The sequence below is a fragment of the Bos javanicus genome, chromosome 16, assembly GCF_032452875.1.
Source record: "Bos javanicus breed banteng chromosome 16, ARS-OSU_banteng_1.0, whole genome shotgun sequence".
Lineage (NCBI taxonomy): Eukaryota > Metazoa > Chordata > Mammalia > Artiodactyla > Bovidae > Bos > Bos javanicus.
This window is the reverse complement of record NC_083883.1, coordinates 17,899,040-17,914,617: the sequence shown is the minus strand read 5'-3', so window position 1 is coordinate 17,914,617 and position 15,578 is coordinate 17,899,040.

Below are 15,578 nucleotides of genomic sequence, written 5' to 3'. Positions count from 1 at the left end.
ATACATGTAACTGATGCTTTTGTTTGTTGAGTAGTAAAAGAGATTAATTTCCACATGTTTTAATGTGTGATATGTGTTTGACAGGATTGTGTTTAAGAGCTGATTTTTGCAAATATCATTGCAAATGTACAGACTACTAGAACTAAGATGTAAACCTTACATTCTGAGAATTTAAAAATGGAATAAACAAGAGATTGAATATATCTACATTTTGTGGCAAAAGAATATAGGATATGTTAATATAATGCCATAGAGTTACAAAAGTGCTTACTTACTTATAAACAATAAATAAAATATAATAAATTTTTGTTTTCTAATTACAATGGATATATTCTTACGAAAGTCTCTTACTCTTTCATTTCTCTAATGTGTCCAAATAAAACTTGTGATAGACATATCTTAGAGCTACATCTTTGGTACAATTAGATTGAAATGAAAATTTCTGACCAAATTAACAGGAAGGAGTTTTAATCTAGGCAGAGGAGAAAGACAATTTCAGGAAAAGGAAAGAGACTGATCAGAAGCAATTAAAAATATCCTGGAGGTTTTTGAGGAATTACATGGTGTCTAGGGTGCCTTAAGTATAGTATTTGAGCTTGAGGATAAATGGATCTGTGTAAAGGTAGATCAAAGAGAGCCTTGAAATATGGAGTTTAGACTTACACTACTTAAAAAGAGCTATGAATACATTTTAGCAAGGAGGTAAATTTGTATTTGCATTTTAGAAGGATTTAAATATTAGGAAAATATGAAACTGCAGAGAATTGATTGTAGCATGGGACGTTTCATGGAGATCAGTTAGGGACAATTGAATCATTCTCATCAAGGGAAGTTAGTTCTGAACAAGATTTGAAATCAAACTGAACCGAATTCCAATTATACCTTTGCCACCTAGAAGCTATAAAAGACTTGAATACATTAACAACATGAATGACATAGGATTATGTAAAACAATGCTTGACGATCAGAGTCCATGCACATACACATGCTAGATGGAGATGCGCTGTGAGGAATTCAAGGGTCAGTCCACAATTAGTCTCCAGTAGTGGCTGTGAGCAATAAAGGATGGGCAGTTTTTTAGTATTATGTTGAGAGTTTCAGTTGGCTCAGTAGGTGGGATATTGCAACCTCTTAAGTTAAAGAAGACATAAAAAGGCACAGGTTTGAGGAAAAAAGACAGGCTTTAGTTTTGGATATGTAGAATTAGATGTGAAAGACCTGCAGGATCTCATGGGGGGTCAAGAAACCTATGACAGAACAGCAGTGAGGAATGGGATGATGAAACAGGCCCTGAAAAATCAGTAGGTGTGGAATCAGTAGGAAGTAGCATGTGGATTATATATGAGGTTCCAAGTTCTAGAGGAGAGACCGGAAGTGCTCAAACAACTCAAACCAGTGGTTGCTTTTCAAAATGTATTTGTAATAATATTGGATTAAAGTGAGTAAATGTATCTAGCAGATCAATTCAGTTCAGTGGCTCAGTTGTGCCTGACTCTTTGCAACCCCATGGACTGTAGCATGCCAGGCCTCCCTGTCCATAACCAACTCCTGGAGCTTGCTCAAACTCATGTCCATCGAGTCGGTGATGCCATCCAACCATCTCATCCTCTGTTGTCCCCTTCTCCTCCTGCCTTCAATCTTTCCCAGCATCAGGGTCTTTTCAAATGAGTCAGTTCTTCCCATCAGGTGGCCAAAGTATTGGAGTTTCAGCTTCAGCATCAGTCCTTCCAATGAATATTCAAGACTGATTTCCTTTACGATGGACTGGTTTGATCTCCTTGCTGTCCACGGGATTCTCAAGGATCTTCTTCAACACCACAGTTCACAACCATCAATTCTTAAGTGCTCAACTTTTTTTATAGTCCAACTCTCACATCCATACATGACTACTGGAAAAACCATAGCTTTGACTAGATGGACCTTTGTTGGCAAACTAATGTCTCTGCTTTTTAATATGCTGCCTAGGTTGGTCATAACTTTTCTTCCAAGGAGTAAGCATCTTTTAATTTCATGGCTGCAGTCACCATCTGCAGTGATTTTGTAGTCCCCAAAAATAGTCTGTCACTATTTCTACTGTTTCCCCATCTATTCGCCATGTTGTCACTTATCAGTTTGATAAACCTAAATAGAAACATCCAACATTATGTTCATAATGTATTATTTCCACTGATGAAAAGAAACAATTATGAAAATATAAAAAGGTCTGATATCTTAATATGTGGCTTATTTTTATCATATATGGCTTTGCTGGTGCCTCAGATGGTAAAGAATCTGCCTGCAATGCAGGAGACAAGGTTTCCATCCCAGGGTCAGGAAAATCCCATGGAGAATGGGAGGCTAATGGTCTATAATCCATGGCATAACAAAAAGTCGGACATGATTGAGTGACTAACACTGTATCATATATTTGACAGTGTAATGTTTTTCTTTTAAACAACACTATAAATCTAATACAATTTAGAATGGATTCATCCTTGAAAATTGTGAAGTTTTTGCTCTGCTACATTTGTATAGGAGAATGAATATTTCAATTACCAAATTTTATTCTGTTTGTTGTGACCTTATTACTCATTTGTTGTAAAATGCTTCTTGATAGTAAATTAATAAATATTTAATGAAAATAAATCATGTGGTAAGAAAATGAAAATAAAATAATTTTATTGATGTGATATTTGATACAATTAGTCAATTTTGGAAAGCAGTTATCATCATTTTCATCCATTAAATGGTATTTTTTGAGTTGTCCCATCACTAGGTATTGTAAAAAGACCTAAGTTATTTTTAAAAATAATCAAATAAACAAACAAGAAAAAAAGCATTGCTCTGTTGACAAAGAGCTCACCAAGAAGACAAAGGAAGTAACTAACTGTTGAGACAGAGACATTCATTGATTACTAATCATAGACATAGATACTGCTTCAAATATAAAGGATTTGTTTTTCAACATTATTTAAGATTGAAGCAAATTGGATTTATGGGTAGTCACTGGCATTCATGATTTTTTTTACTTCCAAAATGTTTAAAAAGGAAGAGATGTTTGTAAATTCTACCTCACTGAAATACTAGGGATTTGCAAAATATTTCCATAAACACTGTTTAACAAACAGAATCCATAGACTACTGATGAAGTCTTATCGTATAAAAGGTATTTCTAAGGCAATTTGTAATGTTCAGAGCAAAAAGGAAAATTGGAATTTAAAACAAGTCTGAATTATATGATTAGCCATATTTCTACTCATTGAATTGCATATATAGGAATTGTGTTCTAAAGATAGTGGCGGATTCATGTTGATGTATGGCAAAACCAATACAATATTGTAAAGTAAAAAAAAAAAAGAAAGAAAGCTGAGCACTGAAGAATTGATGGTTTTGAACTGTGGTGTTGGAGAAGACTCTTTCTTGAGAGTCCCTTGGACGCAAGGAGATCAAACCAGTCAATCCTAAAGGAAATCAGTCCTGAATATTCATTGGAAGGACTGATGTTGAAGCTGAAACTCCAATACTTTGGCCACCTGATGTGAAGAACTGAGTCATTGGAAAAGACCCTGATGCTGGGCAAGATTGAAGGTGAGAGAAGGGGATGACAGAGAATGAGATGGTTGGATGGCATCACCAACTCAATGAACATGAGTTTGAGCAAGCTCTGGAAGTTGGTGATAGACGGGGAAGCCTGGCATACTGCAGTCCATGGGATCACAAAGAGTTGGACACAACTGAGAGACTGAACTGAACTGAGAGAGAGATAAACAGAGACAGAGAAACAGGGAAAAAAACAAATGTAGCAAAATGTTGACAATTGATAAAGAATATAATGGTGATATAGTATTTACCATTCTTTCAATTTTATATAGTTTTTTTTTTTTTTTCAAAATAAGGTTGGGAAAAACACATGCAAATCAAATATATAACCTATGATATAATGGGGGAATCTTAGAAGTCCAAAGACTGAGTTGTGAATACAGCTCAGACGAATGTATCTTGGTGACCCTGGACAAAAACTCTGACTTCTTGGTCTTTAGTTTCCCTTTCTATAGCATAAGGTGGATAAACTGAATGATATCCAAGGTGTCTCCTGCCATATTAGTAGCATTTTGGAATAAAAATAGTCACATGTCTATGCATGTTGTATTGACATATGCAGACAGCATAATAAAATTGCTATTTCTCATTTAAAAAAATAAAGATTGTAAATGTGTTACAAGGAATGTGTTCACCATTTTGTTCAGTATATGTCAACACAATGCATTTCATCTCAGCTTATCATTTTATTACATTATTAACACAGTTACTATTGCTTGCTAAACTTTCTCTTTGTTAATACTATATTGTATCAGAGCTTCAACTCATAAAAATAAATCACTTGGTCAAAATGGTTTATTAAGTTATCCTAGCAGTGATGAAAATAAAAGCATAACTAGTGTAAAGTAGAATTCAGCTGTAAATGTAAACAATGAAGAGAACTTGGGATAAACTTAGTTATCCTGTATTTGCCTTCTGAAAGCCTTGGGAGATCACCTGGATTTTCCTTCCCTTCTTAAAGAAGCCAACCTCCTCTTGACCATCCCTGTAGTCAGAACATGTTCGTTCACATTCCTGACACATTTGGGGCTCAGGAAACTAGAGCTATCTGGCATATTCAGGAAACAGGATCCTTAAAAGCAGATGTAAATCCTACTGTGACCTCCCTACACCACCCAGTACCCTTTAAAACCTGAGCAATAATACTATTATTAAATATTATTATATATATTTAACTATAACTGAAGTGAAAGTGAAAGTAGCTCAGTTGTGTCCAACTCTTTGCCACCCCAGGGACTATACAGTCCATGGGATTCTCAGGCCAGAACACTGGAGCCTTTCCCTTCTCCAGCGGATCTTCCCAACCCAGGGATCAAACCCAGGTCTCCCACATTGCAGGCAGATTTTTTTGCCAGCTGAACCACAAGGTATAATTAAGTAATATTAAATATTTTTGTCATTTAATAGTGATTATTAGTACTACTATTAGTCTATTTTTCAAAGTTTCCTTGGCAAGGGGCTTCTTATTCCCACCTCCAGAGTCTGCAAATCACATGTTTTACCAAAAGGCAAAGGAATCTAACCAATTTTCACCAATTGGCCCAAGATTTGTATGCTGTAAATTAAATCTTAAACCCAGATTCATTTGTGTCCCAAACACAAAAACTATTCTAACTTCCACACCCTCCGCTGCCACTCATTTTCCACTGTTGACTTATACTGACTTCTTTCTCACACCACTTTGCCCCAACTCCCAACACCCATTCTCTCCTTTCCATGGAAAATCATTAGTATATTGGGATAGTCACGGCTCAAGGGTTTACAGGAGGACCCAATTTATTTTGCTGGGACACTGTATGCATGTTTGAGGGGTTTGGTATTGCTCTGCAATTCGACTCTCAAACGGTATGCAGATAGCTTCATTCTTTATTATTATTTTTTTTTTTTTTGCCATGTCTATGATATAGTTTTATGATAATTTACTGACAGGGTGTGTCACAGTGCCAGCAGTTCTTTTTTGCAAAGAGTGAATATTTGCACAAATGCTGGGGGATCTCTGGCAACATGATTTCTGACTGCCAGGCTGGTGCTGCCCCGGGGCAAAAGTGCCTTCTTCTCTCCTTGGATCACAGCCCCAGGGTCTCACTGCTGCTTTGGTGGGTGTTGCCCTCATCATCAAAATTTTTGGCTCATGTCCTGCTCAGACCAGCTTCCCCGAGTCTCATAGCCCTGACCACCCAGGCTAGCATGTGCCCGGCAGCCGTGTGTGCTCAGGGCACGCGCTGCCCACCCTTATTCTAAGGGCCCCGTAACCGCTTCCCTCCACAGCCTGGGTCCACGTGTGCTTCCATCACCCAGCATCTCCTTGGCTCACAAGCCTTCTCCACTGTGCAATTAGATTTCACTCACAAAATTAATGTTCAAAGATGGAGTTGAGAATTTCCAAGAACGACAGAAAAACATTTCATGAAGGGCGGGGACGCTCTTGAAAATAAGGTTCTGTGTGACCACACTGGCTTCACACTCATGAAGTTGGTTCTTCCAGAGAAGCTTTCCTAAGGACGAATTAGAGCCTCAACAAGGCAAATGCACCCCAGGGTAGGAGTCTAGCCTGATCTCAGTCCCATGAGGGTTGACGGGAACTACTGACAAGGGGCTGCTGTGACTCTGTGCTTCTCTTTATTACAGGGATGCTTTATTTTTTCTTAAAGCTAATTCCACCTGTATTCCATTATTTAATAAGAGGCAGCAAAATAAAATCTTTTTTAAATTGGAAGTTGTCAGAATCAAGAAATATAACTTCTGGACTTGGGTTTGAGGTTATTATGGACTGTAGCCTTATGGACTGTAGCCCACCAGGGGATCTTCCCCAACCAGGGATCTTATCCAGGTCTCTTGCATCCCCTGCATTGGCAGGTGACACTAGCAGCCCCTGGGAAGTCCATTTTCCCCCCTTATCCACAGGCAAATGGTCCCAAGACTCCTGATAGATGCCCGAAACCCTGGATATTACTGAACCCTATATATACTATATTCTTCCTATATACATAGGGTAATGTTTAATGTATAAATTAGGTACAGTAAGAGATAAACAACAGTACAATTAATAAAATAGAATAATTATATCTATATTGCAGTGAAAGTTGTATGAATTTTGTATCTCAAAATATCTTATTGTATTGTACTCACTTATATGATGATGTAAGCTGTGACAGTGTGGAAGCACAGACAAGAAGAGCTACCCCACGTCCAAGGCCAGGGGCAGAGGCCACGCTTTGCTGGAGCAGTCATGAAGAGATACCCAACGTCCAAGGTGAGAGAAACCCAAGTAATATGGTAGGCACTGAGAGAGGGCCAACAGACTGAAACCACAATCATAGACAACTAGCCAATCTGATCACACAGACCACAGCCTTGTCTAATTCAATGAAACTAAGCCATGCCATGTGGGACTGCCAAGATGGACGGGTCATGGTGGAGAGGTCTGACAGAATGTGGTCCACTGGAGAAGGGAATGGCAAACGACTTCAGTATTCTTGCCTTGGGAACTGCATGAACAGTATGAAAAGGCAAAAAGATAGGACACTGAAAGATGAACTCCCCAGGTCGGTAGGTGCCCAATACGCTACTGGAGATCAGTGGGGAAATAACTCCAGAAAGAATGAAGGGATGGAGCCAAAGCAAAAACAACACCCAGTTGTGGATGGGACTGGTGATAGAAGCAAGGTTCGATGCTATAAACAGAATATTACATAGGAACATGGAATGTTAGGTCCATGAATCAGGGTAAATTGGAAGTGGTCAAACAGGAAATGGCAAGAGTGAACATCAACATTCTAGGAATCAGTGAACTAAGATGGACTGGAATGAGTGAATTTAACTCAGATGACCAATATATCTACTACTGTGGGCAAGAATCCTTTAGAAGAAATGGAGTGGCCATCATAGTCAACAAAAGAGTCTGAAAAGCAGTACTTGGATGCAATCTCAAAAACGAACAGAGATCATTCTATCTGAACAGAGATATTCCAAGGCAAACCATTCAATATTATGGTAATCCAAGTCTATGCCCCAACCAGTAATGCTGAAGAAGCTGAACAGTTCTCTGAAGACCTATAAGACCTTCCAGAACTAACAGCCCCAAAATATGTCCTTTTCACTATAGGGGACTGGAATGCAAAAGTAGGAAATCAAGAAACACCTGGAATAACAGGCAAATTTGGCCTTGGAATACAGAATGAAGCAGGGCAAAGGCTAACAGAGTTCTGCCAAGAGAATGCACTGGTCATAGCAAACACCCTCTTCCAACAACACAAGAGAAGACTCTACACATGGGCATCAACAGATGATCGACACTGAAATCAGATTGATATCTTTGCAGCCAAAGTGGAGAAGCTCTATACAATCAGCAAGAAACAAGACCAGGAGCTGACTGTGGCTCATATCATGAGCTCCTTATTGCCTAATTCAGACTGAAATTGAACAAAGTGGAGAAAACCACTAGACCATTCAGGTATGACCTAAATCAAATCCCTTATGATTATACAGAGGAAATGAGAAATAGACTTAAAGGACTAGATCTGATAGACAGAGTGCCTGATGAACTATGGACAGAAGTTTGTGACATTGTACAGGAAACAGGAATCAAGACCATCCCCAAGAAAAATAAATGCAAAAAGCAAAATGGGCTGTCTGAGGAGGCCTTACAAATAGCTGTGAAAAGAAGGGAAGTGAAAAGCAAAGGAGAAAAGGAAAGATATACCCGTTTGAATGCAGAGTTCCATAGAATAGCAAGGAGAGATAAAGCCTTCCTCAGCGATCAATGCAAAGAAATAGAGGAAAACAACAGAATGGGAAAGACTAGAGATCTCTTCAAGAAAATTAGAGATACCAAGGGAACATTTCATGCAAAGATGGGCTCAATAAAGGACAGAAATTGTAGGGACCTAACAGAAGCAGAAGATATTAAGAAGAGGTGGCAAGAATACACACAAGAACTGTACAAAAAGATCTTCATGACCCAGATAATCACGATGGTGTAATGACTGACCTAGAGCCAGACATCCTGGAATGTGAAGTCAAGTGGGCCTTAGGAACCATCACTACAAACAAAGCTAGTGGAGGTGATGGAATTCCAGTTGAGTTATTTCAAATCCTGAAAGATGATGCTGTGAAAGTGCTGCACTCAGTATGCCAGCAAATTTGGAAAACTCAGCAGTGGCCACAGGACTGGAAAAGGTCATGCCAAAGAATGCTCAAACTACCACACAATTGCAGTCATCTCACATGCTAGTAAAGTAATGCTCAAAATTCCCCAAGCCAGGCTTCAGCAATACGTGAGCCATGAACTTCGAGATGTTCAAGCTGGTTTTAGAAAAGGCAGAGGAACCAGAAATCAAATTGCCAACATCTGCTGGATCATCGAAAAAGCAAGAGAGTTCCAGAAAAACATCTATTTCTGCTTTATTGACTATGCCAAAGCCTTTGATTGTGTGGATCACAAACAACTGTGGAAAATTCTGAAACAGATGGGAATACCAGATCACCTGACCTGCCTCTTGAGAAACAGTTAGACCTGGACGTGGAACAACAAACTATTTCCAAATAGGAAAAGGAGTACATCAAGGCTGTATATTGTCACCCTGCTTATTTAACTTATATGCAGAGTACATCATGAGAAACTCTGGGCTGGAGGAAGCACAAGCTGGCTCAAGATTGCCAGGAGAAATATCAGTAACCTCAGATATGCAGATGACACCACCCTTATGGCAGAAAGTGAGTAAGAACTAAAGAGTCTCTTGATGAAAGTGAAAGAGGAGAGTGAAAAAATTGGCTTAAAGCTCAACATTCAGAAAACTAAGATCATGGCATTGCGTCCCATCACTTCATGGCAAATAGATGGGGAAACAGTGGAAACAGTGGCTGACTTTATTTTTCTGGGCTCCAAAATCACTGCAGATGGTGATTGCAGCCATGAAATTAAAAGACGCTTACTCTTTGGAAGGAAAGTTATGACCAACCTAGACAGCATATTGAAAATCAGAGACATTACTTTGCCAACAAAGGTCTGTCTAGTCAAGGCTATGGTTTTTCCAGTGATTATTATGGATGTGAGAGTTGGACTATAAAGAAAACTGAGCACTGAAGAATTGATGCTTTGGAACTGTGGTGCTGGAAAAGACTTTTGAGAGTCCCTTGGACTGCAAGGATATCCAACCAATCCATCCTACAGGAAATCAGTCCTGGGTGTTCATCAGAAGGACTGATGCTGAAACTGAAACTCCAATACTTTGGCCACCTGATTTGAAGAGCTGACTAATTTGAAAAGACCCTGATGCTGGGAAAGATTGAGGACAGAAGGAGAAGGGAACGACCGAGGATGAGATGGTTGGGTAGCATCACTGACTCAATGAACATGGGTTTGGGTTTACTCTGGGAGTTAGTGATGCACAGGGAGGCCTGGCGTGCTGCAGTTCCTGGGGTCACAAAGAGTCAGACACGACTGAGTGAATGAACTGAACTGAAGCTGATAAATGCCTGCGTGATGAGATGAAATGAGTTGAATGACTCCACACTGTAGGACTACTACTGACTTTCGGATGATACTTCAGTAGGAGCATCATCTGTTTCTGGTGATCCCGGAATATTAACCTGTGGTGATGTCCATGGGTCAATGTCAGGAACAGATGATATTAATGGTTGGGGCTCCCAGGTAGGATGGAGAGAACGACTTGCAATTTGACACTTATGAATTATTTCTGGATTTTCTATTTCATATTTTCAGACCACAGTTGACTGAGGGACACTGAAATTGTGGATAAGGTAAGGGAATACTGTAATTTTAATATGAATATTATTGGCCTAAAGTGTGATCACAATGAAAGCTATTTTCAAGTGCCTTGGGCTTCCATGGTGACTCAGTTGCTAAAGAATCTGCCTGCAAGGCAGGAGATAAGGGTTCGATCCCTGGGTTGAGAATATCCGCTGGAGAAGGAAATGGCAACCCATTCCAGTATTCTTGCCTGAAAAACCCGATGGACATAGGAACCTGGCAGGCAGCAGTCCATGGGGTCGCAAGAATAGGACACGACTTGGTGATTGAACCACAACACATGCCCTTATTATCTCCTGATGGAGACAATGTGAGATCACTTTTGTTGTTCACTGAAATTCGGGCATTACTTTGAAGAAGTTAAATGTGAAGTGTTTGCGAAGAAGCTTTCAAAACAAGTCAGAATATTCTCTTTTATTCTGCTTCTGATATGAAAACACATGTCCCACTGCAGCCTCCGTTAGTCAAGGTCTGTGGGAGACGATGATGAAGTTCCCATGCCAATCTATATGAAATTAAAAACAAATAAAATTCTGATGTTATAAGCAACTGAAAATTAATTTGTATCCTACATGTAATCTGGAATGATAGCAACAATAAATTACATAGCACAATGGAAAGAGAGCAAATTCTAAAAAAAAAAGAAGAAGAAGAAGAAGGGTCAGGTTGAATTTTAAATTGAGAATAAATGTCAGGGTATGATTCGCTGTAAAGACTTTTGAGTCATCTTTATATAAAAACAGTTATCTCCTTAAAAAACAATTCATAACTTTCAAGGATAAACAGGAAAAAAGGCTTTGCAGCCCTAATTTAGTAAATATTGTCATTGAAAGCAGTGAAGACATCAAATTTAGATATATCTTTTAAAGCTGCAGTCTACAGAGAAGAAAAGTCAAACCCTAGTACATCATACTGTTGGGAATATGTAAAATAAGATTTAAAGTTGGTGGAAAATACACTTAGGAAAAAGCAGGATGAGTGGTTGGTAATTTTTCTCATATTACATGTCTGATCTGTGTATATAATCACTAAGATACAATTGATTAGAGTAATTAAATACCAACACATTTTTTTTAAACAAATAATTTGCTTAGAATGGCACAAAACCATTATTACATACATATATTAGGGAGAAGGGCTTAATGGCTCTTTTTATTTTTTTTTTTTTTTTGCAGAAAATGCATAACACAAGAAGGAGATTTTCCCTCTAGTTAATGATAATTTTAAGACATGCTCGAGAATGGAAAATGATATTTCAGTGTAAAAGCCCCTGGACTATCAACTCTGTGGCAATAAAGAAGACTTTCCTACAAAATTAAAGACACTGCACCTATATTCTAAGATTTATTCTATGATTTGTTCATACAGAAAATATGGAATCTAAAAAACATTTCCACATATTTATTCAGTGTTGAAAAACATTCTAAAAATGTGATCACTATTTTATGTACGCATCAGCGTACATCTCTTCAAGTGGAAGGTGTTTTTAAGTACAGTAAGTACAGAGGTGGGATGACTTTGGAAGAAAAGATGCATTTAGATTTTTTAAAAAACTAATAAATGATTTTTATTAAAAAAACTAATAAGTGATTTTATTTATTCACTAAATGATTATTTTCAGAGAATCCAAGTTCTACAATGTAAGGTAATTTCCTTCAGTTTACATCTCAGTTGTATGGTCAATACCTGGAGTAACCTGAACTGATCTATTCAAATCATTTAACTTTCAAAGGTTTTCATTTAAGAAAAAAATATTTGCAGTTATTTAAACTCCAGTTCTCTGGGATTTCTTTGGAAGGAATGATGCTAAAGCTGAAATTCCAGTACTTTGGCCACCTCATGTGAAGAGTTGACTCATTGGAAAAGACTCTGATCTTGGAGGGATTGGGGGCAGGAGGAGAAGGGGATGACAGAGGATGAGATGGCTGGATGGCATCACTGACTCGATGGATGTGAGTTTGAGTGAACTCCGGGAGTTGGTCATGGACAGGGAGGCCTGGCATGCTGCAATTCATGGGGTTGCAAAGAGTTGGACATCACTGAGTGACTGAACTGAACTGAACTAAATAAGGCTGATTAGCATTTACTGAACTTTGTGGCAAAGGCTCTGCTAAGAGCATCACATCAACCATCAACTATATGGCAACCTTATTTAACCATCACAAAAATTGCTATTATGCCCTCATTGGTGGTGGTATAGTCACTAAGTTGAGTCCAACTCTTGCAACACCATGGACTGCCAGGCTCCTCTGTCAAATAGGATTTCCTAGGCAAGAATACTGGAAAGGGTTGCCATTTTTTTCTCCAAGGAATCTTCTCAACCCAGGGATCAGACCCGAGTCTCCTGCATTGCAAGCAGATTCTTTACCAACTGCACCATCAGGGATGCACTTAATTCCCTCTTTGGAGATCTGTAAGCTGGTTTGGTTCAGTGAGGTAATGATGTTTGACATCAGTAGTGTCAACACATTTTATTCTAGATGCTGAGTTTTGTGCTTCATCACAGTCATTTCATACCTATAGCTTGTATCACCATTCTGTAAGAACCTTTGCAAATAACCTTACATTTAATACCTCCCTCATGTAGAGATATGAAAATAGCTTATGAATTAAGCTAAAGTTTCTTTCTATACACATCTCTTTATAAATGAGAAAATCTTTCCAAGAATTCTCACCAACTTACCTAAATTTCATTGGCAACAAAGGTATACTGCTAAGTCGCTTCAGTTGCATCCGACTCTGTGCGACCCCATAAATGGCAGCCCACCTGGCTCCCCCGTCCCTGGGATTCTCCAGGCAAGAACACCGGAGTAGGTTGCCATTTCCTTCTCCAATGGGTGAAAGTGAAAAGTGAAAGTGAAGTCGCTCAGGCGTGTCTGATTCCTAGCAAGCCCATGGACTGGAGCCCACCAGGCTCCTCCGTCCATGGGATTTTCCAGGCAAGAGTACTAGAGTGGGTTGCCATTGCCTTTTCCGACAAAGGTATTCTAGCCAATGCTAATACTTGTGCTAATACATGATCCACTTATATATTCTTAAATATCCACATTAAAATAAACTCAGTATTTCCATTAGAAAATAATTTCTAGCTTTGTAGTATTTAATATTGCTGCCTAATCAAAGAGAAGTGTACATCTTCTTTTACTGTTAAGTCTTATTTTTATTTTTTAAATTAAAGAAAAGTTGGAGTTTAACTGACTTAAAATGTTGCATTGATTCATTCTACACAGTAAAGTTATATCCACTCTTTTAAAAATTATTCTGCCACATATGTCATTATAGAGTGTTTAAAAGAGTTATATGTATTTTAAAAAGTCTAGCTTCAATGGGTAGTTTTTTGGTTATTGATAAGAATGTAAGAATGATGGTAGATAATGTCATATTATTTTTTTTAGGTTTATGATTATCTCTATATTTTTGTGTACATAAGTATATCTATATGTATTTCTGATTTATGAGTAGCTATAAAAACAAATATTATGTATATAACCTAATATGGTCATTGGTTATGGCATTTATGCTTGCTGTACATATATTAACCTCGATAGTGAGAGTTGATGAGTCACTTGGGACTAATTATTAAACACTAAAGTCCATGTATTTCTACTTTTCCTAAGTAGTGAATATATTACAATTCTACATAGTTTTATATTTATATGTAATCCTACACTGCTATGATCAAAATATAACAAAAGTGCTTATGAAATTATAACACAAATTATCTATAAACACTGATTTCTATTCTCTGACTAAGAGTAGGTAGCAAAAAAATCATATATGACAGCACACCAGCTTCAAGGTCATGTGCACATGTTCTAGGTGAACCACAGTATAATTTCAAATCACATCTCATAAGTGTCTCATGAAATACTAGTCCCAAATATTTTTAATATATGTTTTTAAAAATAAAAATTTAATGATTACTTTTTAAACAAATAAGATGAGAAATTCTCCAGTTAAACAAAGTCAGGTACTTCTCCTCATCACAGGCATTCTCAGAGCCTTTAATATACAAAACCATTTTGTGAAGGAAAATATACTGGCAGCATTTTCAAAACTTATTTTCCCTTAGGAACCTTTTTGGTTCCTAAACAAAATGAAATGTTTGTTAGATCTATGTCCTATAGAACACATTTTTATAAATGTTACCATAGTAATGGTACCAGTGTAAAAATGATTTTCTTTTCTCTTCAGAATGTATCTGCCAGTGGGTGCTGGATCAGGGTTAAATAACTGCTTAAAATCATTTCATACAATGAAGCTAGTTAGAAGGAGCAGTATATTACTTCTGAATGTTAAATAAGTCAGCTATGAAGAAGAAATGACTTAGTGACTTACCAACTTGAAAAATAGGCAGCTAATAATTATATCACATGACAGTCACCTAGTTTATATTGCTAGGGCAGAAAGATGTCTATTTGAAGAGGACATACATGTGGCCAATAAGCACATGAAAAGATGTTCAAAATCACTAGTAGAGAAATGCACATCAAAATTACCATGAGATATCACCTCACACCAATCAGGATGGCTATCATCAAAAAAATCAACAAACAACAAATCCAAGAGAGGGTATGGAAAGAAGGTAATGATCATTTGAAGGGAATTAAGATTCTTTTATAGTAACCATGCATTTTATTGGAGACTGAAGTTGGTTTCTCAAGCACATTGAAACAATTGATCTCCCAGTAAGACTATTTAGGACCCTAATGTTTTGTGCAAAAACTGTGTTTAAACCAGTTTTAATTTCTGATATTTAAAAGAAAGAGATTTGAGTGCTATAAGGAGAACTGTGATAAAAATGAAGGGGAAAAACTTGAAGAAAGTGAGATTAAATATAAAAGTTAAAATGTCAGGTCTTAATAGTAGTGCATTTCTGATTCAAGGCTAATGAAAGTATGAATTTTAAGGTCAAGGAAATTTAGCAGAATGGAAAGTATAAAAGAGGTCAGCAGTTGGGAGACCAGTTGCTCCATTAAACTAGTGACTATATCACCTTGGTGACCCTCCAAATCAAGAGAATGAGAGCACAATTCTTTAGAAAATTACAGAAAAAAAAGGGACCTCTGTTCTCTCCTTATATTTTTTATTATTACTACAAAAAGAAGGCTAAAGAACATATGAATGTAAGCAAAAAAAAAAAAACCCACAGTTTTAAAATAAATCTAAAGATAAGAGGTAAGAAGTTATGGGGAGGCAAAAGAACTCCCCATTAAATAAAAAAATG